Here is a 27,179-nt window from a genome sequence, read left to right on the forward strand (position 1 = left end):
GGCGATTTTGATAAGAAAAGGGGTCGGAGAGGAGGCCTAGTTGCCTTCCAATTTTTGGATACTTAAAGGCAACTAGAACTTTATATTTTTACGAAAGTTTTTATTAGTAATAAATGTACGTAACTTATGAAATAATTTGCGTAACAAACTTCTATATTTTTTTATTACGTATATGAGGTGGTTCGCCCCCTGGTCACTACATCGCTCTTTATACTAAAGTTTGAATTTTGTTCTAGTTCTTTGAGAATAACCCCTGAATCACAAAGGCCGTAGAAACAATAGTTGAAATTACTAAAAATACTTTAGCGTAAAGAGTGAGATATAAAGGGGGAGAAGAAACATCCTTATTTACGCAATAATTCCTGTTCGGCTTAAGTTTTAATGCCACTCCTTAATTCCAGTTGAAAAAAAGCTTTTTTTTATTTATTTTTTTAGTAGTGGTAGAAAATCCTGCGCTCCCTTCATGGAAGTTCTCTTCCCCCATGATAAACTCCTCCATGGGAAGATCCTCTCATTGTCCTCCTAAGTCGTCCCAAAAAACATAGTTATTAGGATTTTCGACTATGCTGAAAAAACGGCTATATCAAAATTTTGATCCGGTGACTTAGGGAAAAAATGAGCATGGGAGAGGGCCTAGGTGCCCTCCAATTTTTGGTCACTTAAAAAAGGCACTAGAACTTCTAATTTCCGTTAGAATGAGCCCTCCTGCGACATTCTACCGAAATTCTTTGGTAGTAATATTAACAAAGACTTTTCACCAACTATTTATCGCCAGTTTTTAAAGTATTTTCAAATTTTATCCGAAATTGAACTTGCTAATTTAAACGTAGTACGGTACTAATCAACGTACAGTTACTGATTTACACATTTTAAAAGTAGTTAATAAGGGATTTAAGGGAATGGTACTTCAAATTATATCTTGATTAGGCCTGGGTATGATTTGGAAAACAATCAGAAATTAAGTTTAAAAGAAGAACTTTTCAACTGGAAGCAAGGAAAAAATTTTGAACCTATTTGAGCAGAATATTCTTTGTATGAATGGGGCTATCTGCTCCTTAGTTCCCTACTCTTTGCTGTGAAGTTTGGTATTTTTCCAAATTTTTAGGAAAATATACAATTAGAAAAAAAAAGATTTTTCAGAGCACTAACAAACTTTTACTTAATGAAAAAAGCGTTGAAAAGTGGGCAGTCCCCCTTATAGACAGAGTAATTTATATTTGTTTTAAGTTCTAAACTTGCTCCTTACTTTAGTTGAAAAACTTTTTCTATTTGTTTAATTACATCTCATGAAACTGCAAAGTTTTATGAATACAATAATTTTGGTAGGGCAGAAAAAATTATCAAAATTTCAATGATGTCTATTGTCTATTGATACGGATAATCAAACATTTCGTGGTAACGAACTGTAATTAAACTTCGATTCGGCTCAATAGTGACCAAAACTTCAGAAAACGGAACCTCGATACCAATAGATATTTTAAAAGGGTTTTCATATTTTTCTAATTCCAAATATATAAGTTTCATTTAGTTTAGTCTTACCCATCAAAATCTACGAGCCTAAGAAAATTTGTCTGATTTTTGAAAAAATGGAGAAAGACCCTTTAGAAGACATGGAATTTTAATGAAAAAGACATCGTCAGAATAAGCGTATTAAATAACCATACTGTAGAGGTTTCAAGCTCATATCTGCAAAAATAAGGAATTCTGTAATTTTTGCCAGAAGAGAGATCACAGATTCGTGTTTTTTTTTTCAAGGTGTTCGTATCGACCCAGTGGGCCTAGAACGCTGGGAGATGGTTTATTCTAGTTCTAGTGTCCTTTTTAAGTAACAAAAAAAATTGGAGGGTAACTAGACGCCTTCCCACGCCATTTTTTCCCAGAATTGTCTGATCAGAATGTTGAGATGGTTTTTATTTCAACATAGTCGATAGGCCTAATAACTTTGTCTTCGGACATAATTAAATAAAAAAATAAGTTTTTTTAACGGGAAGTAAGGAGCAACATCAAAACTTAAGCCGAACAGAAATTACTTCGTATATGAAAGGGGCTTTTCCTCCTCAACGCCCTACTCTTTACGCTAAAGTTTGACTCTTTCTCTTAACTCTACTTTTTAAAACAGTAAAAAACTTTAGCGTAAAGAGTGGGGCGTTAATGAGGAAGCAGCCCTTTCATATACGAAGTAATTTCTGTTCGCTTTAAGTTTTAATGTTGGTCCTTACTTCCCGTTAAAAAAACTTGTTTTTTTACTTAATTTCTGAACGTTGTTGAATCAATGAATGTTTTGATTTTGTCTCTCCGCAGATGAATAATTAAAACGAAATTTGCATATTTATTTTTTTGGCTAATTGGCTTTCTCGTAGTTCTGATCGAGTGATTGTGAGAAAAAAGGAGCGGGGGAGGAGACCTAGTTTCCCTCCGATTTTTTGGTAACTTAAAAAGGCAACTAGAACTTTTAATTTTTTACGAATGTTTATTAGTAAAAGATATACGTAACTTCCACATTTTAATAATACAAAATTCCACATTTTTGTAGATAGGAGGTTGAAACTTCTACAACCGGGTTCTCTAATACGCTGAATCTGATGGTGTGATTTTTGTTAAGATTCTATGACTTTAAGGGGTTGTTACCCCTATTTTCTAAAATAAGGCAAATTTTCTCAGGCTCGTAACTTTTGATTTGTAAGATTAAACTTGATGAAACTTATATATTTAAAATCAGCATTAAAATGTCATTCTTTTGATGTAGCTACAGTTCGTTACCACAAACTGTTTGAAATGGTCCCCTTAAGCCCCCGGAGAAAGATTTTTAAGTTGCAAAATTTGCCTATTATTTTATTTTTTATTGGGAAGTATGCATATATTTTTCGGGTGGGAGAGGAGGAAGAATTTTCTAGTGGGAGAATTTTCCATGGAGAAGGAAGTTTCCAGGGGAAATTTTACAGTGAGTGAATTTACCAGAATACCAATACGAAATTTCTTTCATTGTCTTGCTTTCTCTTTACCTATTCAATTTTATGCGTGGAGACGTTAGGGGTGATTCTCCGGGATAAAGTTTCGTCAGAATTGAATTGTCCAAAGGATATTTCTATGGGGAGAGAGATTTTTCCGAGGTGAAGGCAAGTAGCTTGGCGTTATTTAAAAAAAACGATCAGAAATTAAACAAAAAACGAGTTTTTTCAACTGAAAGTAAGGAGTAACAATAAAACTTTAAAACAAACAGAAATTATTTTGTATATGAAGGGGGTTACCCCCTCTTCAACACCTCTCTCTTTACGCTAAAGTTTAAATTTTGTCCGAATTCTTTAAAAACGACTCCTGAAACCCAAGGGTCGCTTAATTAGAATAATGAGTAATTTTTTGAAAGTCCCGACAAACTGTAGCGTGAAGAGCGAAGTGTTGAGAAGAGGTCAATGCGGATTCGCTGAATTTGATGGTTATTTTCACTTAGATTCCTTGACTTTTAGGGGGCTTTCCATCCTTTTTTGAAAATCAGACAAATTTTCTCAGGCTCATAGCTTTTGATGGGTAACACTAACTTAATGAATATTATATATTTGGAATCAATACGACAAGCCAATGATTTTGATGTGTCGAATGATATCAAAATTCCGTTTTTAGAGTTTTGGCTACTATTGAGCCCCATCGCTCCTTACTTATAGCTCGTTACCATTAACTGTTTGATTTTAAATCTTTCGGGTCGATACAAATTTGTGCTCTTAATTTTTTAGCATACTCAATTTTTTATCGTTTGAACAGGTGCAAGAGGCTTTGAAGCTTGGCCCAGGGAATGAGCCCTCTCGCAAGATTCTAGGATCACTGGGTCGATGTGATCACCTCTGGAAAAAAAAAAAAACAAAAAAAAAACAAGCAAACAAATAAACACGCATCCGTGATCTGCCTTCTGGTAAAAAATACAAAATTCCACATTTTTGTAGATAGGAGCCTGAAACTTCTACAATAGTGTTCTCTCATACGCTGAATCTGATGGTGTGATTTTCGTTAAGATTCTATGACTCTTAGGGGATGTTTCCCCCTATTTTCAAGAAAAAGGCAAATTTTCTCAGGCTCATAACTTTTGATGGGTAAGACTAAACTTTATGAAACTTATATATTTAAAATCAGGATTAAAATGTGATTCTTTTGATGTAGCTGTTAATATCAAAATTCCATTTTTAGAGTTTTGGTTACTATTGAGCCGGGTCGCTCTTTACTACAGTTCGTTACCATGAACTGTTTGATAAGGGGACTCTTGTTTTCTTTATTAAATAGAAAAACAAGTTTTTTTCACTGAAATTAAAGAGCAGCATTAAAACTTAGAATGAAGAGAAATTATTACGTATATGAGGGGGTTCTTCTTCTAGTCAATACCTTGCTCTTTACGTTAAAGTTTGAATTTTGTTCCAGTTCCTTAAAAATAACCCCTGAATTACAAAGGCCATTTCATTAGAATAAATAACACATTTGAAAGTACTGGAAAACTTTAGCGTAAAGAGCGAAGTATTGACGAAGGGTTGAACCCCTCATATACGTAAAATATCTGTTCGTTTCAAGTTTTAATGTTGCTCCTAGTTTTCAGTTGAAAAAAAACTTGGTTTTTTTCTTTATTTCATGAAGCTTAGAGACTAACAATTTTCTAAAGAAAATGGAAAGAGTACTTCAATTAAAATAAAATTACATAAAAATGAAGAGAGTAAGTAGTTACAAAAAATAGACAAAACAATAGGCTAATCACAAAAACTAAGATATAAACTCACAGCATTCACTTCTATTGAACAATGCCAAAGCGTTGGACGGATATTTTTTAGCAATATTGACAGTTTTGAACTTGCTTATCAAACACCAAAATATTTAATGCCTTTAGACTCAGTGTTTATAAAAAGTAACGCATTACCAAAGTAGTTTGTTCAAAGTAAAACATTAAAACTAAGATTAAGAAAACCAGATAAAAATTTTTAGGTCAATATTTTTAATTTAATTTGAATACAAGAAACCAATATATTTGACACCTTTATACTTCATCAAACAGTTCGTGGTAACGAACTGTAGTAAGGAGCGACCCGGCTCAATAGTAACCAAAACTCTAAAAATGGAATTTTGATATTAACAGCTACATCAAAAGAATCACATTTTAATCCTGATTTTAAATATATAAGTTTCATAAAGTTTAGTCTTACCCATCAAAAGTTACGAGCCTGAGAAAATTTGCCTTATTTTAGAAAATAGGGTAAACTCCCCCTAAAAGTCATAGAATCTTAACGAAAATCACACCGTCAGATTCGGCGTATCAGAGATCCCTATTGTAAAAGTTTCAAGCTCCTATCTACAAAAATGTGGAATTTTGTATTTTTTTTCCAGAAGACAGATCACGGATGCGTGTTTATTTGTTTTTTTTTTTTTTTTTTTTCTTTTTTTCCCCATAGGTGATCGTATCGACCCAGTGGTCCTAGAATCTTGCGAGAGGGCTCATTCTAACGGAAATGAAAAGTTTTAGTGCCCATTTTAAGTGATAAATAAAATTGGAGGGCACCTAGCCCCCCCCCACGCTAATTATTTTCCCAAAGTCAACGGATCAATAATCTGAGATTGCCATTTTATTCAGCGTAGTCGAAAAACCTTATAACTATGTCTTTGGGGACGAATTACTCCCCCACAGTCCCCGTGGGAGGGGCTACAAGTTACAAACTTTGACCAGTGCTTACATATAGTAATGGTTATTGGAAAGTGTACAGATGTTTTCAGGGGGATTTTTGGTTGGAGGGAGGGGTTGACAAGAAGGGGATATGTTGGGGGAACTTTCCATCGAGGAATTTTTCATGGGGGAAGAAAATTTCCATGAAGGGAGCGCAGGATTTTCTAGCATTATAAAAAAAATGACAAAATAAATATGAAAAGTTTTTTTTTCAACTGGAAGTAAGGAGCAACATTAAAACTTAAAACGAACAGAAATTATTAAGCATATGAGGGGCTCATCTCCTCCTAATACCTCGCCCTTTACGCTAAAGTATTTTTAGTGATTTCAACTATTTATTCTACGGCTTTTGCGATTCAGGGGTCATTGTAAATGAATAGGGACAAAATTTAATCTTTAGTGTAAAGAGCGAGGTACTGACGAGGGGGTGAACCCCTCATATATTTAATGAAAACATGAGATTACAAAAGTTAGTTACGTAAGCTAATTTATAAGTTATGTTTATCTTTTACTAATAAAAACATTCGTAAAAAATTAAAAGTTCTAGTTGCCTTTTTAAGTAACCAAAAAATCGCAGGGCAACTAGGCTTCCTCCTCCGCTCCCTTTTTTCTCAAAATCATTCGATCAAAACTATGAGAAAGCCATCTAGCCAAAAACAAGAAAAATAAACTTGCAAATTTCGTGTAGTTATTCGTCTGCGGAGAGCCAAAATCATTCAAAAACTGATTGATTGATTCAAAAAATTGATTCAGAAACGTTCAGAAATTAAATTTAAAAAAACAAGTTTTTTTAGCTGAAAGAAGGGAGCGACATTAAAACTTAAAACGAACATAAATTATTTCGTATATGAAAGGGGCAGCTTCCTCATCAATGCCCCGCTCTTTACGCTAAAGTTTTTTACTTTTTTAAAAAGCAGAGTTGAGAGAAAGAGTCAAACTTTAGCGGAGAGAGCGGGGATTTGATGAGGAAGCAGCCCCTTTCATGTACAAAGTAATTTCTGTTCGTTTTAAGTTTTAATGTCGCTCCTTACTTTCAGCTAAAAAAAACTTTTATTTTATTTAATACTGCATAAATGATCAATGTAAAAATTTCGTATGAGCCTGTCAAATACAGATAGAGATAGCAACAAAAATTCAACATCAATGTAAAAGTTTCGTATGAGCCTGTCAAATACAGATAGAGATAGCAACAAAAAATTAAACTTACTATTAAACTTTACTATTAAACTTAAAATTAAACTTTACTATTTTTTGCAAGACTCTGTTAGCCTCACTTAACCGTCTATATGATGGAAATAACTTTAAAGTCCATTGGAGTGAAGGTGTAAAAAATAATATACTTGTGAGCAGATTTCCATTTCTGAAGAAACTTCTATTCTTAGCAATGAAATTTTTAAATTCTTCGTCATTCTCTTGCATTTCTTCACTTTTTAAAACCTCCCATAATATTCTTAAAACAAATTCGGGAAAAAGCAGGTGAACTTCTATGATTTTGTGTTTTAATTCAATATTTCTCAGCAGCTTCTGAATTTGACGGTTGAATATTTGAATATTTGAATATTGAATATTTTATTGAACATTGAATATTTCTTCTAGTTTTTGAGAAGCTAGCTTCAAATTCGCCAATCAAATTTCGCCACCACCGCACTCTAAGCCTTTCCCAATCTTTACCATTTGTTGACATCGAACCTGGAAAAGGTAGAATCAAAAAGCAAAGGCACGGTTGCCATTCTAGAATTCTAGGGGAAAGGTGAGCTTTAATGTAATGCCATCTGTGACCTATTTTAGTAAGCCGATCATGTTTTTCTGGAAGCGTATAACCCCCGCCGCGATTCGTTCTCCTAGGTTACTTTGTGAGATTTTAAACCGGTAAAAAGAAACAAAAGTTAAGTTCCTCCTGATTGGTCTTTCTATGTGAAAGTTTAAGCCAGTAAAAAACAAGTATATTTTAAGTCACACAATGTTTACGAATAGTTCTTGTGCTTTTTGTCTGGTAGAAAATAGAGATTAGATGACTTTCTCGGATGTCGACTCAATTCAGTCTAAGTTTTACATTTTTTAGTAGTTTATTATATTTTAACATTCATTGCAATATTTTGTAAAATAAGCAGTGATGGCAAACAAAACAGAGCAATTTTATAGAAACGAATTTTATGAATTAAACCACTGTATAAGAAAGGTGACAAGAGCGAGTATCGTAATTATTGAGGCATTAGTCTGTTCTCTGTAGCTAGCAAATTACTGAGTAATATAATACTTTTTAGACTGAGAGATGCTGCAGACAAAGTTTTAAGGGAAGAACAGTGCGGTTTTAGAAAAGGTAGAGGATGTGTCGACCAAGTTTTCACTCTTAGGTTAATAAATAAAAAAAAACAAGTTTTTTAAATGAAAGTAAGGAGCAACATTAAAATTTTAAAAGAACAGAAATTACTCCATATATGAAAGGGGCTTTTCCTCCTCAACGCCTCGCTCTTTACGCTAAAGTTTTACTCTTTCTCTTAACTCTATTTTTAAAACAGTGAGAATTTTTAGCGTAAAGCGCGGGGCGTTGAGGAGGAAAAGCCCCTTTCATATACGGAGTAATTTCTGTTTGTTTTAAGTTTCAATGTTGCTCCTTACTTTCATTTAAAAAAAACTTCTTTTTTCATTTAATAAAAAAAATAAAAGTAAAAGACTAAATCTTTTTCAAAGTGACAAGTAGATAGATCCGATCACCCCTGGAAAAAGAAATGATAATGAAACGCAAAAAACGTGTCCGTTCAAGGGGGAAAATACAAAAAATCCTAGCATTCCGTTCAAGAGAAATATTTCTGATTATAGTGGCTTCGTATATCAGCTCATGGGTACTCTTGCAATGCAAGCAAAAGTTGACGGCATTTTTTTTTTTTTACCGAAATTGCCCTTTATTAGTTGTTTTTCTCGTGTTTTCTATAACTATACGAATTTCCTTGTGTACTAATAAAGCACTAGTTACTGATAGACAAATACATGTTTAGGAGAACCATAAAAAACTGATTTTTGGATTCAATGTTATCAATAGTTAGGCTCTTATACTTTTGTCAAACAGTGTGGTAACGAACTGTAGTAAGGAGCGACCTGGCTCAATAGTAACCAAAATTCTAAAAAATGGAATTTCGATACCAATGGCTACATTAAAAGAATCGCATTTCAATGCTGATCAAACAGTTCGTGGTAACGAACTGTAATTTTGATATCAATAGCTACATCAAAAGAATCGTATTTTAATGCTGATTTTAAATATATAAGTTTCATCAAGTTTATTTTTACCCATCAAAAGTTACGAGCCTGAGAAAATGACACCATCAGATTCAGCGTATTAGATAACCCTACTGTCGAAGTTTCAAGCTCCTATCTACAAAAATGTGGAATTTTATATTTTTTGCCAGAAGACAAATCACGGGTGCGTGTTTCTTTGTTTGTTTGTTTTTGTTTTTTTTTTGTTTTTTTTTTCCAGCGGTCATCGTATCGACCAAGTGGTCCTAGAACGTCGCAAGAGGGCTCATTCTAACGGAAATGAAAAGCTCTAGTGCCCTTTTTAAGTGACCAAAAAAATTGGAGGGTATCTAGGCCCCCTCCCACGCTCATTTTTTCTCAAAGTCAACGCATCAAAATTTTGAGATAGCGATTTTGTTCTGCATAGTCAAGACCATAATAACTATGTCTTTGGGGATGACTTACTCCCCCACAATCCCTGGGGGAGGGGCTGCAAGTTACAAACTTTGACCAGTGTTTACATATAGTAATGGTTATTGGGAAGTGTACAGACATTTTTAGGGGGATTTTATTTTGTTTGGGGGTGGGGCTGATGGGAGGGGGCTATGTTGGAGGATCTTTCCTTGGAGGAATCTGTCATGGGGGAAGAAAAATTCAAGGAAAAGGGCGCAGGATTTTCTAGCATTACTATAAGAAAACAATGAAAAATAAATATAAAAACATTTTTTCAAATGAAAGGAAGGATTAGCATTGAAACTTAAAACGAACAGAGATTATTACACATATGAGGGGTTCTAAAAAATACTTTACCATAAAGAGCGAGGTATTTAGGAGGAGATAAATACCTCGCTCTTTATGCTAAAGTATTTTTAGTAATTTCAACTATTTATTCTACGGCCTTTCTGATTCAGGGGTCATTTTTAAAGAATTGGGACAAAACTTACGATTTAGTGTAAAGAGCGATGTATTAACGAGGGTACAAACCCCATCGTATACATAATAAAAATATAAGATTATGAAAGTTTGTTACGTAAGTTAATTCTTAAGTTACGTATATTTTTTACTAATAAAAACGTTCGTTAAAAATTAAAAGTTCTAGCTGCCTTTTTAAGTAACTGAAAAATTGGAGGGCAACTAGGCCTCCTTCTCCACCCCTTATTTCTCAAAATCGTCTGATCAAAACTAAAAGAAAGCCATTCAGCCAAAAAAAGAATTAATATAAAAATTTCATTTTAATAATTTATGTGCGGAGAGCCAAAACCAAACATGCATTAATTCAAAAACGTTCAGAAATTAAATAAAAAACTAATTTTTTTTAGCTGAAAGTAAGGAGCGACATTAAAACTTAAAACGAACAGAAATTACTCCGTATATGAAATGGGTTGTCCCCTCCGCAATCCCTCGCTCTTTACGCTGAAGTTTGACTCTTTGCCACAATTCTAATTTTTAAAACAATTAAAAGCTTTAGCGTAAAGAGCGAGGGATTGCGGAGGGGACAATTCATTTCATATACGGAGTAATTTCTGTTCGTTTTAAGTTTTAATGTCGCTCCTTACTTTCAGCTAAAAAAATTAGTTTTTTTTATTTAATTTTCAATATATGAGTTTCATCAAGTTTAACATTACACATAAAAAGTTAAGAGCCTGAGACAATTTGCCTTATTTTAGAAAATAGGGGGAAATGGAAACAACCCGTAAATGTCATAAAATCTTAACAAAATCACACCATCAGATTCAGCTTATCAGAGAACTATATTGTAGAAGTTTCAAGCTCCCATCTACAAAAATGTGGGACTTTGTATTTTTTGCCAGAAGGCAGATCATGGATGCGTGTTTATTTGTTTGTTATTTTTTTCCCAGGGGAGATCGTATAGACCCAGTGGTCCTAGAATCTTGCGAGAGGGTTCATTCTAACGGAAATGAATAATTCTAATGTCATTTTTAAGTGACCCAAAAATTGGAGGGTACCTAGGCCCCCTCTCATGCTTATTATTTTCCCAAAGTCACCGGATCAAAAGTCTGAGATAGCCATTCTATTCAACGTAGTAAAAAAAACTTATAACTATGTCTTTGGGGACGATGTCATTCATCTAATTGTGTCATTCATCTCAACCAGATCAAGCGTAATTGGGGGGGCAGTTGGGGGGGGGGCGGAAATCTTAGAAAATACTTAAAGCGGTGAGATCAGGATGAAACTGGATGGGAAGAATAAAAACCTGTCTAAGATACGTGACTGACATAACTGGACCGGATCTGCTCTCTTTGGTGGAATTGGAGGGGGGGGGTTGTAATTTTGAAAATTGAAAATTTGAAAATTGAGGTATTTGTAACTTACGAAAGGGTGACCAGATCTTAATGAAATTTGATATTTAGAAGGATCTTGTGCTTAAAGTTCTTATTTTAAATTCCGACCAGATCCTCTGAAGTTGGGGGGAGTTGGAGGGGGAAACCGGAATTCTTGGAAAAAGGGAAAATTGGGATGTTTTTATCTTACGAATAGATGATCGGATCTTAATGAAATTTGATTTTTAGAAGGAATTCATGTCTCAGAGCTCTTATTTCAAATCCCGACCAGATCGTTTGACACTGAGGGGAGTTGGAGGGGGAAATCTTGGAAAAACACTTGGAGTGTAGGAATTGGGATGAAGCTTGGTGGATAGAATTAAATAAAAAAACAAGTTTGTTTAACTGAAAGTAAGGAGCGACATTAAAACTTAAAACGAACAGAAATTACCCCGTATATGAGGGCTGCTCCTTCTTCAACGCCTTGCTCTTTGCACTAAAGTTTGACTCTTTCTCTCAACTCTACTTTTTAAAACAGCAAAAACTTTAGCGTAAAGAGCAGGGCGTTGAAGAAGGAGCAGCCCCTTTGTTTTTTTATTTAATTTCTGAATGTTTTTTAGTTAATCCATGTTTTGATTTCGGCTCTCCGCAGATGAATAATTAAACCGGAATTTGCATATTTATTTATTTGGCTAAATGGCTTTCCCATAGTTTTGATCGAATGATTTTGTGAAAAAAGGAGGGGAAGGAGGCCCAGTTGCTCTCCAATTTTTTGGGTACTTAAAAAGGCAACTAGAACTTTTAGTTTTTACGAACGTTTTCATTAGTAAAAGATATACGTAACTTACGAATTAGCTAACGTAACAAACTTCTATGTTCGTATGTTTTTATTACGTATATGAGAAGGTTCGCCCACTCGTCAATACTTCGTCAATAACTCTTTGCATTAAAGCTTAAATTTTGTCCCCTGAATCACAAAGGCCGTTGAATAAATAGTTGAAATTACTAAGAATCCTTTAGCGTAAAGAGTGAGGTATTAGGCGGAGGTGAACCCCTTGTATGCGTAATATTTTCTGTTCGTTTTAAGTTTTAATGCTACTCCATACTTCCAGTTGAAAAAAACTTTTTCATATTTATTTTCTCATTGGTTTTTTAAATAATGCTAGAAAATACTGCGCCCCCTTTATGGAACTCTTCTTCCCCATGACAAATTCCTCCATGGAAAATTCCCCCCACATAGCCTCCTCTTCTCAACCCCCCCCCTTCCCAACCAAAAATCCCCCTGAAAACGTCTGTACATTTCCCAATAACCATTAATATATACAAACACTGGTCAAAATTTGCAACTTGCAACCCCTCCCACGGGGAATTTGGGGAAGTAAGTCGTCCCCAAAGACATGGTTATAAGGATTTTCGACTATGTTGAATAAAATGGATAAAATTTTGATCTGACTACTTTGGGAAAAAATGAGCGTGGGAGGGGGCCTAGGTGCCCTCCGATTTTTTTGGTCACTTAAAAAGGGCACTAGAACTTTTCATTTCCGTTCGAATGAGCCCTCTCGCAAAATTCTAGGACCACTGGGTCGATACGATCACCCCTGGAAAAAAAAACAAAAAAAAAACAAATAAACACGCATACGTGATTTGTCTTCTGGCAAAAAATACAAAATTCCACATTTTTGTAGATAGGATCTTGGAACTTGTACAATAGGGTTCTCTGATACGCCAAATCTGATGGTGTGATTTTCGTTAGGATTGTATGACTTTTAGGGGGTGATTCCCCCTATTTTCTAAAACGAGGCAAATTTTCTCAGGCTCGATGGGTAAGACTAAACGTGATGAAACTTATATATTTGAAATCAGCATTAAAATGCCATTCTTTTGATGTAACTATTGGTATCAAAATTCCGTTTTTTAGAGTTTTGGTTACTATTGAGCCGGGTCGCTCCTTACTACAGTTCATTACCACGAACTGTTTAATAAACAAATGTCCTTGATACGTGATTGACAGAATCGTACTGGATTCGCTCTCTTTGGGGGAGTTGGGGGGAGGGGTTCAATGATTTCGCGAGTTTTTTGCTTCTGGTCGTGCTAGGACGATGAAAATTGATAGGCGTGTCAGGGAGCTGCACAATTTGACTTGATAAAGTCGTTTTCCCAGATTCGACCATCTGGGGGGCTAAAGGGAGAGGAAAAATTAGAAAAAATTAGGTATTTATAACTTACGAGTGGGTGATCGGATCTTAATGAATTTTGATATTTAGAAGGACATCGTGACTCAGAGCTCTTATTTTTAAATCCTGAACGGCATTAAGCCTCTTATTTTCCTTTTTAAATCTATCTATTGATTCATAGAATTTTGTTAGAGCTCATACCATATGATCTCTTGGCACTTAGCTCTTCTCGCCTCGTCACAAGTGCCATATGAGCTCTTGTTGTAGATAGGAGCTTGAAACTCCTGCAATAAGGTTCTCTGATACGCTGAATCTGATGGTGTGATTTTCGTTAAGATTGTATGACTTTTAGGGGGTGTTTCCCCCTATTTTCTGAAATGAAGCAAATTTTCTCAGGCTCGTAACTTTTGATGGGTGTAAATGATCTTGATAAAACTTATATATTTGAAATTCGCATTAAAATGCGATTCTTTTGATGTAACTATTGGTATCGAAATTCTATTGTTTAGAGTTTCGGTTACTATTGAGCCGGGTCGCTCCTTACTACAGTTCGTTACCACGAACTGTTTGATACATTATGTTCATATTCATCAGGCAACTCTTTTTCCTGCCATTATCATTTATAATAAATAAAAATAATAATAATTTATTTCTTACCCGCAAAAACACTAGAAAAGTATTAAAATGTGGAGTAAAAACAATGAAATACAGACAGAAAATGCAAAACATACAAAACACAAAAAATAATGACTATAGAATTTTTTTTTACATTAAATAAACACAAAAAATTAAATAAACACATACACACAAAACAAAATTAAGGACAGATAAATAAAAAAAAATTAAAAACAAATAAGAAATGAAATTCGAAGAAAAAAAGGAAAAAAGGTCAACCAACGAAAGATAACAATAGAAAAATTTTACAAAACGATTATATGAAGAAAGCCCATCAAGAGAAGTACCTGAGAGCTTCCTGTGTGGCTTTTCGAACTTTTCAAGTGTTACATCGGGTACAACATATTGACCAATTAGAATCCGGTTAAGTGTCCAAGGAGGAATAAAAAGGAGAAACTTACAGTACCGGAAATAACTACTCTGGATTCTTTTTAAATCAATTTTTCTCAGGATGGGATAAATTCCTGCCGTATAAAGGACTGATTAATCGCAATATGTAGAGTTTTGCCAGCGCCCGTCTATTATATTTCCCTCGATTGAGGACAATTTTGCCATATCCGAATTGTATTCTTTTAGGAATGTCATAAACAGTGCGCTGTCGAAATCTGGAAAGATTATTAGTAAGGCTTATGCCCAACCACCGCAAAGAATCAACAGACGGAATAGAGAAAGTGTCACAATTAAGAGGAGATGAAGAAGATGAAGTGAAAGGTACAAACTCATACTTCTCTTTATTCAAGGAAAGGCCAATCCCAGAAAAAGCATTGGAAACAGAAGATAACATTTTTAAGAGACCACTCCTAGTCCGACTAATTAGGAGCAAATCATCAGAATAAGCCAGATAAGAAATATCTGAAAAATCAGATAAATACATAGAGAATATTTTTGCAGGCACGTCAGAAATACAAAATTTAAAAAGTGTAGGTGATAACCCCCCCCTTGTCTTACGCCTATTTTAACTTTAATAGTAGTAATTGAAGAAGATTTCAAACTAAAGAAAGAATTAGAATACCAATACTGCAGAAGCAGAATAACTGAAAAATTAACACCTGAAATATAAAGAGAATAAAAAAACTGGGAAGGGGTTACACTGTTAAATACTTTGAAAAGATCCAGAGCACAAATATAAATTCCTTTACTCTTAGAATAATTATCCAGAAGAAGAGATGCTAAAATACGATGAGGATACTGACAACCCACCCCTAGCCAAAAACCAAACCGGTTCTTTAAGTGCCAACTAATTTGAAATACTATTCTTTTATATTCAATATTCAATCAGATACTAAAGCACTGGATTTGTTAGAGTTTGCACAGTAGATACACATCATACAATGAATGAAATGATGAAGCAACAACAAAGAAGAATATTATTAAACCCATACACGGGTCCGACAGGGCTGGGGAAGGGGTCATTGTTAAGGTAACGAATATTTAGTTAGGGTAATAAATAGGGGCATAGCTCCAGTATTTTTAATGGGGGAAAGAGGGGTACATATCCAGATATTTGAGGGGTATCGGCTATGCACTAATTTGTCTCTCCAGATTGCTGGGAGAGGGGCAAATTCTCCCCTTGCCCCATCCCCCATGAAAAATGATACCCCTCAAAACAACCCTTTCATAAGCAGTGGTTCTGGGAAAAAATAATAATTGAAACATGATGGCTCTTCACTATAGACAATGTTAATTTTTTGCTATGTTTTTTTTTGCTATGTTTAATTTTTTGATATGTTTTCAGCATTGATGTTTGGTATGAAAATCTTTTTGATACCTATCTTAAGAGAAAATTGAACTTGTTTTGAGCTTATAAATGCAACGTCAGAGGAAAAGTTTTTTTTTTTTAATCCGGCAAAAAGAATATTTAAAACAGCCGGACCAGTCTAAGAAAACAGAAAGGGGTATAGAATGTATTTCAAAAAATCTTGGAGTAAACTTTGTTGATTTTTGTCGATTTTTGGGGGTAAAGGTGCAAAGCAGTGGCTTTATAAAAAGAAAATTCTTAATAAAGTAAAAGTTGTAGGCTACCATTATTTTAAATATTTTATTCTCATTTTCAACATAATATTCGTTACATTAACAATTCACACATACGAAAAACCTCCTGACGGAGGGTCTTAATATATATATATATATATATATATATATATATATATATATATATATATATATATATATATATATATATATATATATATATATATATATATCTATATATCTATATATATATATATATATATATATATATATATATATATATATATATATATATATATATATATATATATATATATATATATATATATATATATATATATATATATATATATATATACAAATAAGTTGTTTGTTTGTGTTTGTCTGCTGACTGACGTCATGTTTGTGTGTCGACTGACGTCATTATAAGGATTGAGCATTAGGCCGTCATGAAGTTGTTTGTCGACTGACGTCATGTTTGTCGACTGACGGAATTACAGACCGGGACACAAATGACGACCGGGACACTCAAAGAGAAATTACAGACTGGGACACCGGGACACAAATAACGACCGGGACACAGGGAATATAAATGACGACCGGGACACAGGAACAAAACTACAACGGGGACGCTGGGGGCACAGGGGGGGATATATAAATGACGACCGGGACACGGTTTGTTTTTCCCATGGACAATTATATGTTGCATGTTCAAGAGTCGGTAAACCTGACAATCTATATGCACAGACAATGGGACAGCGAAGAATGTTGTATTTTCGCAAGTTTTACAAACATATATATATCTATGTATATTCTCAGGTGAGACAAGGGACACAACTACAATGGCACGTAACTAATATGGCGCGAAAAAAGCTAAAAAAAGAAAAAAACTAAAAAGAAAAAACTTAAAAAAGGAAAAAAATAAAAAAGATAAAAAACTAAAAAGAAAAAAACACCGGGACACAAATGACGACCAGGACACAGGGAATATAAATGACGACCGGGACACAGGGACACAACTGCAACGGGGACGCCGGGGGGCACAGGGGGATATATAAATAACGACGGGGACACAGGGAATGTTCGATTAGCAATCACCATCAACAAAGCTCAAGGGCATTCATTAGAATAATGAGGTATAGATCTGAATACGGTTTGTTTTTCCCGTGGATAATTATATATTGCATGTTCAAGAGTCGGTAAACCCGACAATCTATTGATATGCACAGACAATGGGACAGCGAAGAATGTTGTATATTCGCAAGTTTTACGTAGTTAAAAACATATATATATATATATATATATATATATATATATATATATATATATATATATATATATATATATATATCTATGTATTCACAGGTGGGACACAGGGACACAACTACAAAGGCGCGTAACTAATATGGCGCGTAACGACTTACGCGCGCGGGGGGGCTTGGGGGGCGCGAAGCGCCCCCACGAGCTAGGTGTTGCGGTGGCGTGAAGCGCCACCCCAACAGCAAGTATATATATATATACATATATATATATATATATATATATATATATATATATATATATATATATATATATATATATATATATATATATATATATATGTATATATATATATATATATATATATATATATATATATATATATATATATATATATATATATATATATATATATGTATATATATATATATATATATATATATATATATATATATATATATATATATATATATATATATATATATATATATATATATATATATATATATATATATATATATATATATATATATATATATATATATATATATATATATATATATATATATATATATATATATATATATATATATATATATAAGGAGGAAACGCCAAGAATGAGAGAAATAGTCCAAAATAGTAGGTTCGCTGTCAAAGCTGATTTTAGTAATTGACTTGAAAGTAGTCCCTTCCCTTTCGCCAAAGTTAGAGTTCTTCCTGATAGAAATTAAATAAAATAAAAAAGTTTTTTAACGGAAAGTAAGGAGCGGCATTAAAACTTAAAACGAACAGAAATTACTTCGTATATGAAAGGGGCTGCTTCCTCATCAACGCCCCGCTCTTTACGCTAAAGTGTTTACTAAAAACACTTTAGCGTGAAGAGCGGGCTATTAGGAGGAGGTAAGCCCATTATATGCGTAATAATTTCTGCTCGTTTTAAGTTTTAATGCTTCTCTTTACTCTCAGTTGAAAAAAACTTTTTCATATTTATTTTTTCATTGTTCTTTTTAAATAATGCTAGAAAATCCTGAGCTCCCTTCATGAAAATTTTCTTCCTCCATGACACATTTGTCCAAGTAAAGTTCCCCCGACATATCCCCCTCTTCACAACCCCCCTCCCCAACCTAAAACTCCCCCTGAAAACGTCTGTACACTTCCAAATAACCATTACTATATATAAGCACTGGTCAAAGTTTGTAACTTTTAGCTCCTCCTACGGGGACTGTGGGGGAGTAACTCGTCCCTAAAGACATAGTTATAAGGTTTTTCGACTTCGTTGAATAAAATGGCTATCTCAGAATTTTGATTTGGCGACTTTGGGAAAATAAATAGCATGGGAGGGGGCCTAGATACCCTCCAGTTTTTTCGGTCACTTAAAAAGGGCACTAGACCTTTTCATTTCCGTTAAAATAATCCCTTTTGCAAGATTCTAGGACCTCCGGGTCGATACGATCACCTCTGGAAAAAAACAACAAAAAACAAACAAAAAAAAACAAATAAACACGCATCCGTGATCTGCCTTCTGGCAAAAAATACAAAATTCCACATTTTTGTAGATAGGAGCTTGAAACTTTTACGATAGAGTTCTCTGATACGCTGAATATGATCGTATGATTTTCGTTAAGATTCTATGACTTATAGGGGTTGTTTCCCAGCATTTCCTAAAATAAGGCAAAATTTCTCAGGCTTGTAACTTTTGATGGATGAGACTAAACTTGATGAAACTTATATATTGAAAATCAGCATTAAAATACAATTCTTTTGATGTAGCTATTAGTATAAAAATTCCAATTTTTAGTTTTGGTTACTATTGAGCCGGGTCACTCCTTACTACAGTTCGTTACTACGAACTGTTTGATTGAAATTTCGGAAATTTTTTTCAAAATTAAAACTCGTGAGCACACGAACAGTAAATACAAAACAAAAAACGGTCAACTTTCGTTAAGATTAATTTTAAGGGAGATTTCGGAAAGCCTATTTTTTCTTCAAGGGAAATCCCACAGATTGTATGGGTAGTGAGGGAACTTCTCCACAGTCACACAGCACTAGTACCCCTCCACTAGCACTATCCACCTGTGTAAAACTGTCGCTGCTTTGATCGCGAGTGGTTTCTTCCCGGGGAAAATTGATAATGCACATCGCATGTGCTATCGAAACTTAGAAAAATCAGGAATGTTTTGAGAGGCAAAGAGATCCTTGCAAGCATGCTTCGTTTATACAGAGGCGTGATGAAAAAAGCCTCTCATTAAGTTTTTCTAGTTTGAGCAAAACAGGTGGCCAGACTGGATCAAAAAGTGGCTCTTTAATCCAACCTAGGTAAGTTAGAGTTCGGAGGATTGATTAATGACAAGATCTGGGGAGGAATTTTTGCCTGGGATATGGCCAGATATTTGACTTTATTTTTAGGTTGGGGGAGGAATTCGTTGAATTTGGAATGCAAACGTCAATTATGGATTTTTATAGTTTGAGGAGCTCACCTGTGTCCATGTGTGCCGGATGCGGACAAATTCATGTCCGTTCCAGCAATAAAACAAGCTATCCAACAAGTGAGATAACTTGTTTTGGTTAGAATCAAAACATGAAATCGTATTTTTAGCAGAAGATAGATACATCCAGTAAACATGCACATGAAGTAGGGAGTTTGACCTCCATCTCAATCCCCCTGAGATAAAGAACAATCGACCTCACTCCTTTGGATAATGATGAATATTTTTGAAAAGGCAAATTCAAAGAAACTACGAACGATAATTAGGAAATTTTGTGATTTCAGGATATTAGCTTTGTATGTGTATCTGGGTGGTTTTAGGAGCACTGGCACCCAAAGTACTACTACTACTACTACTAATAATAACTCACTGCAGCACCAAGCCACCTGAGGCAAACACAGCTACGCACGCTCCTCCTCCAACCTAATCTATTTAAAGCCTCCCTCTTTACACCCTCCCAAGAAGTTCCAATTTCCTTTAAATCTTTATTTATGACATCCTCCCAACCCAGACAAGGACGACCTGCTTTCTGTGAAGCCCCAGACGGTTGGCCAAAAAGCACAATCTTCGGTAATCTGTCATCCTTCATCCGTAGAACGTGGCCTAGCAGGTTGGAATTTTATACTGATTAAAGGGAAGAAGGGCTAAAATACTACTTGGGGAGCCCAGTTTCTTTGGTGCCACACTTGGATATTGATTCTTTATCGACTCCTGTACGTGCGTGCCCAGGATCGACTCGTTTTAGGTTTGTAAAAGGGTGGAAAATTAAATAGACGAGGTCACTTGTTATTTCCAATATGATTAGTTTCTTGTCCCTTTTTTAAGTCGTGCCTCCTCCCATAAATCCTCCGACCCCACACTACCGGAGAAAAATATATAAAAAGTCCATATTCCTGCCCTGTCATTACCATATTCCCTATAATATTGTAAGCGAACGACCAAAGAAGTTTTAAAAGTCACTTTATCACAGGTCAGGCCGTCTTGATTGCCAGAATTTGGCTGTCGATATTACTTTCATGGTTGGTCAATTTTGGAACTCTTGTGGAAATCTGTTTCTTGGGCTATTTACGTAAGTCCTGCAAGCCGGTCTGTCAATGCCATTTAATGCATGACGTTATTTAGGCTTAGGAATTTTATAACATTTTAGGCATTTAAATCAGGAGTCGACGTCACAGCTAGGACCAAACAAATTACACTGAAAATGCTTAATTCTGGTGTAATTCCGGTGTAATTTTGTAAATTCTGGTGTAATATTGTAAATTTCGGTGTAATTCCGACGTAATATTTTTAATGGACTAAACAAATATTCTAAAATATTTGTAATAATGCCAGACTTAAGACACTCATATGTAAATAGACTGTGACTCACAATTCTATAAAACCCCATATTTGCAAGGTAATCAGTTTAAATTTCGGAAATTTCGGTAACCATTTTCCATCTGCACATTAAAAAAGGGCGTAAACTTATCTTTGATGCTCCTTGTGCAAAATTTTGTTTGATTTTTGCAAAAATTTTCTGAAAAATGTGTTTCACAATAAAGAACAGAAAATAAGGATTAGTTGCCAAGTCCATCAGTCTCACAGTAATCCCCGGAAGGCTGAAATCAATGTTTCTTTTATGAAGGGTTTAAAGCAAATTATGAGGTTAAATTGGGATTGCCGAGATTAGCATTTCCTCTGTCTGAAAAATTCTTTCCCTGGAACGATCTAATATTTTTTTCTGAAAAAAGCGTTCTAAAATAAAGAAGAGAAGAGATGCCTCTTTCTGAAACATTGTCTCCCTGAAAATATTTGCCCTGACTAAACAAGTTTATGTGTGAAGCTATTTAATGTTATAAGTTTCTGCATTAGTGGGATAGCTCGCGCCTCAAATCTGGCTATAAAAATTATAAAGCCATATTTGAAGACTTACTTAATCTTTTTTTGACTATATAGAAAACAGATTTTGAGACAAACAGATTTGTAGCTGGCACCACAAATCCGGCTATAAAAATTATAAAGCCATATTTGAAGACTTACTTAATCTGTTTTTGACTATATAGAAAACAGATTTTGAGACAAACAGATTTGTAGCTGGCACCACAAATGTGGCTATAAAAAGATAAAACCATATTTGAAGACTTGCTTAATTTTTTTTTACTATATAGGAAACAGATTTTGAGACAAACAGATTTGTAACTGGCACCACAAATCTGGCTATAAAAAATTATAAAGCCATATTTAAAGCCTTACTTAATCTTTTTTTGATTATATAGAAAACAGATTTTGAGACAAACAAAATTTTTAGCTGGCGCCACAAATGTAGCTATAATAAAGATAAAGCCATATTTGAAGACTTACTTAATCTTTTTTGACTATGTAGAAAACAGATTTTGAGACAAACAGATTTGTAGCTGGCACCACAAATGTGGTTATAAAAAGATAAAACCATATTTGAAGACTTACTTAATTTTTTTTTGACTATATAGGAAACAGATTTTGAGACAAACAGATTTGTAGCTGGCACCACAAATGTGGTTATAAAAAGATAAAACCATATTTGAAGACTTACTTAATTTTTTTTGACTATATAGAAAACAGATTTTGAGACAAACAGATTTGTAGCTAGGACCACAAATGTGGTTATAAAAAGATAAAACCATATTTGAAGACTTACTTATTTTTTTTTTTGACTATATAGGAAACAGATTTTGAGACATACAGATTTGCAGCTGGCACCACAAATCTGGCTATAAAAAATTATAAAGCCATATTTGAAGACTTACTTAATCTTTGTTTGACTATATAGAAAACAGATTTTGAGACAAACAGATTTGTAGCTGGCGCCACAAATGTAGCTATAATAAAGATAAAGCCATAGTTGAAGACTTACTTAATCTTTTTTTGACTATATAGAAAACAGATTTTGAGACAAGCAGATTTGTAACTGGCATCGCAAATGTGGCTATAAAAAGATAAAACCATATTTGAAGACTTGCTTAATTTTTTTTTTGACTATATAGGAAACAGATTTTGAGACAAACAGATTTGTAGCTGGTACCACAAATCTGGCTATAAAAAATTTTGAAGACTTACTTAACCTTTTTTTGACTATATAGAAAACAGATTTTGAGACAAACAGATTTGTAGCTGGCGCCACAAATGTAGCTATAATAAAGATAAAACCATATTTGAAGATTAAATTAATTTTTTTTAATGTATATAAAAACAAATTTTGATAATGATGTATTTTTTTCACTAAAAGGAAAACAAATTTACATGGAACAATCCCAATGCTTCAGAGGATATAGAATTTTAACCGATTCATACTAGAGCGCTGGATCGGGCAAAGGCCCTTTTAACTGTATATTTTGACACTTTTTACCATTTTTTGCCATCTTCATATCTATTTTAGTCTCAAACGTAAAATCAACGAGCTCAGATTTACCGTTGATCAGTAAAAAAAAAAGTTGCAATATACATGTATGAGTGGGTGCGTCTCTAGGGGTTGGAATTGGAAAGTGCATGGACCAGAGGATACCTACTTCGGGCATTTAAATGAAGTATATTGAAAATTCTTCCATAATTTTGATTCCAACAATATGTGACGTGTCCACCCTTTGTAAATTGTGTACTAAACATGTTTGGATTCTTGATGTTAACTTAGCAGAAATAGCCTCAGATTTGCAGTCAGCAAGCTCAAGATTTTTTTGTTCATTTATTGGGTACTTTTGTATTATTCAGAAGACACTCAATAAGTGAAGTTAGTTTCTTTCGTGAAACAAGTTACGATGTCAAGTTAGGTTATGTTATAAAGTCATGTTTTATCCATTGACGCACTGTTTTGTTGTGGGCAACAACCCCTTATCCTGGAAAAATATAATTGCCTCTTTTTCAGTCTTTGGCAAATCCCAAATCTGCATTTCAAAACCATGTTCAGACACTATCTTCTATCACTGTGCGTAGCAAACTAAATTGAGTTTTGTCTTTGTGGCTATGAAACCGGATTTTCTCAGCAAATTCTTAAGTGTTTTCTAAATTTAATTGAATCAATTGCGTCATGAACAAGTACCAAATATTTAATTAACATGTACCTGCATCGTAGTTTGTTTCACGAAAAAACCTAGCTTCACTTAAAGAGTGTGTTCTGAATAATACACAAGTACCATGATTTTAAATTTTGCCAGATTTATCTTTTCTCCTTTTTGTTTTTAGAAAAAAGAAATTTGGGAACATTCGAATCCTTGAAAAAAAAAGACATTAAGAGACCTCTCAAATGCTTCTTTCGTGAGAGAAAACACTTCTTGTATCCGAGACCGCGCATTGTTTAAAGGTGCGTATCACTAAACAATGACAAATAGGATACAGTATTCCAATTTGACTAGAAATGACAACACTATCATGTGCCAAGAACAAGAAAATTCACTCATCTTGGCTAGTAAAACAAGGTCTATTTAGAGAAAAAAGGCTAAACAAATTTTTTTGACCCCGATCAGTAAATATACTGTGAAAGATTGGCTGATTTGGCATTAGCATGTCTTCTAAAAGGACAGGCGTAGAATATAATCAACTCGCATAGAAAATTTAAGACAAGACGCACTCTCAAGGAATCTTCTTATACCTCCCATGTTAAACATTTGGAGTTTGCCTGATGTTCCTGGATTAGTGATTTCGGCGGTTTTTATGTTAATAGAAATAAAAAATCTGGTGAATATTTTAATCTAATCAAATCTTAAAGCCGACAATTATTTTTTTTATAATTCCAAATATCTATAAAATCTGTTTCGGATTTGCATTCTAGATTGCTATACTTGACACTATTGTGGTGGGGTATAAAAAAATAGAGCAAAAAATTTTCTATTCAATAATCTTAAACTTATTTCTATAATATATACTTCCTGGCTGCAGTCCCTTCAAATACTTTGCATATTTGTGTTCCGAAGTCAAAAGTTCCTCTCAAAAGGCTAGATTCAGCTGTAATCGGAGCGTGTGATAAGGCATAAATCAAACAGTTCGTGGTAACGAACTGTAGTAAGGAGCGACCCGTCTCAATAGTAAACGAAACTCTAAAAAACGGAATTTCGATGCTAAAAGATATATTAAAAGAATCGGATTTTTATGCTGATTTTAAATATATAAGTTTCATAAAATTTAGTCTTTGTCATCAAAAGTTACGAGCCTGAGAAAATTTGCCTTATTTTGGAAAATAGGGGGAAAACCCCCTAAAAGTCATAGGATCTTAACAAAAATCACACCATCGCATTCAGCGTATCCGAGAACCCTATAGAAAAATTTCAAGGTCCAATCTACAAAAATGTGGAATTTCGTATTTTTTTGCCAGAAGACAAATCACGGGTGCGTGTTTATTTGTTTGTTTTTTTTTTTCCCAGGGGTCATCGTATCGACCAAGTGGTCCTAGAGTGTTGCAAGAGGGCTCATTCTAACGGAAATGAAAAGTTCTAGGGCCCTTTTTAAGTGACCAAAAAAATTGGAGGGCACCTAGGCCCCCTCCCACGCTCATTTTTTTCCGAAGTCAACAGATCAAAATTTTGAGATAGCCATTTTGTTCCGCATAGTCGAAAACCATTATAACTATGTCTTTGGGGATGACTTACCCCCCACAGTCTCTGGGGGAGGGGCTACAGGTTACAATCTTTCCTTGGAGGAATATTTCATGGGAGAAGAGACATTCAATGAAAAGGGCGCAGGATTTTCTAGCATTACTATTAAAAAAAAAAAACAAAAAAAAACAATGAAAATATAAACATGAAAAAGTTTTTTCAATTGAATGTAAGGAGAGGCATTAAAACTTAAAACGAACAGAGATTATTACGCATATGAGGGGCTCTAAAAATACTTTAGCATAAAGAGCGAGGTATTTAGGAGGAGATAAATACTTTGCTCTTTATGCTAAAAATTTTTTAAGTAATTTCAACTATTTATTCTACGGCCTTTCTGATTCAGGGGTCATTCTTAAAGAATTGGGACGAAACAAGATTTAGTGTGAAGAGCGAGGTATTAACGAGGGGACCAACCCCCTCATATATATAATCAAAAATATAAGAATATAAAAGTTTTTTAAGTAAGTTAATTCTTAAGTTACGTATATTTTTTACTAATAAAATCGTTCGTTAAAAATTAAAAGATCTAGTTGCCTTTTTAAGTAACCGAAAAATTGGAGGGCAACTAGACCTCCTTCCCCACCCCTTATTTCTCAAAATTGTCTGATCAAAACTAAGAGAAAGCCATTTAGCCAAAAAAAAAAAAAGAATTAATATGCAAATTTCATTTTAATAATTTATTTACGGAGAGCCAAAATCAGACATACAATAATTCAAAAACTTTTTGAATCAGTCAAAGTTTTTTGAAATGAAAATAAGGAGCGACATTAAAACTTAAGACGAACAGAAATTACTCCGTATATGAAAGGGGCTTTTCCTCCTCGACACCCCGCTCCTTGTGCTAAAGTTTGATTCTTTCTCGCAACTCTACTTTTAAAACAATAAAAAACTTTAGCGTATAGAGCGGGGTGTCGAGGAGGAAAAGCCCCTTTCATATACGGAGTAATTTCTGTTCGTTTTAAGTTTTAATGTCGCTCCTTACTTTCATTTCAAAAAACTTGTTTTTTTTTATTTAATTACACCAAGGGACTAACCACTCGGATTGTTCAGGAGCGATTCAGTCAAGTATTAGTTAGTTGTAACCTGTTTAAACAGAGTCTAGAGAATAATTAGCGTGCAGACATCAAACTACCGGTTAATAAATACATATAAAAACTTATATTGTATAAATAATTACAAGAAGAAATGCTAAGGATAACCTGCACTTAATCGTAATTTTGAGTGAGATACCCCTTAAGTTCAACTTTCTTATGTATGTTTAGTTGAAGCGACGAAGAACACTGATACCTTTGTATTTGACCGATTTGCCGCCTAAGAAAAAAATTTACTAGAGAGTTAAATTTTTGGACTTTGGCTAGGACTTATGTATTTTTTACAGTGGTTTAAATTTCTAGCAACATAGTCAGAGGGAATCAAAATATATTTTTACATCTAGGACGGGTCAATTTTGCTCTTTTTTCAGCGAAAATACCAAAAACATCATTTTTAAATGAGAATACTAAAAGGTGATTTAAAAATCTATGGTTTCAATTGTCTACCCTTCCCCCGCCCCTAATTGGCACCCCTGGCATCTTGTAAGATTCAAATTAATATACAAATTGGGATTTAATTTGTAATCCCTTATGGTCTTTGTGAATCCCCTTGGAGGTGGCTATTTCATTAATGTTAAAGAGGGTGGACAAAAGAAATTTTGCCAATATGCTAGCGTCAGGTTACTTAGCTTTGCGCTGAGATTTTAGTTTATAGATACCCACAAAGGGTGTGTTCCGGGTGGAATTTCTAATCTAATACAAATTTACTTAGAATTG

The 27,179-nt window shown here is 34.1% G+C and overlaps 2 protein-coding genes across 2 annotated transcripts in view; one reads left to right on the top strand and one right to left on the bottom strand.

Moving 5' to 3' along the window:
- Positions 1–27,179, bottom strand: part of LOC136027892 (putative defense protein 3) — a 90,308-nt gene that overhangs the window by 58,122 nt on the left and 5,007 nt on the right. The window lies entirely within an intron of this gene.
- The window catches only part of LOC136027893 (uncharacterized), a 72,848-nt gene continuing 65,164 nt past the window's right edge, over positions 19,496–27,179 (top strand). The window contains exon 1 of the mRNA XM_065705324.1: positions 19,496–19,601. The gene's annotated coding sequence lies outside the window, so the exon portion shown is untranslated. The remainder of the gene's footprint in view (positions 19,602–27,179) is intronic.

Source organism: Artemia franciscana, chromosome 6 (genome assembly GCF_032884065.1).
Source record: "Artemia franciscana chromosome 6, ASM3288406v1, whole genome shotgun sequence".
NCBI lineage: Eukaryota > Metazoa > Arthropoda > Branchiopoda > Anostraca > Artemiidae > Artemia > Artemia franciscana.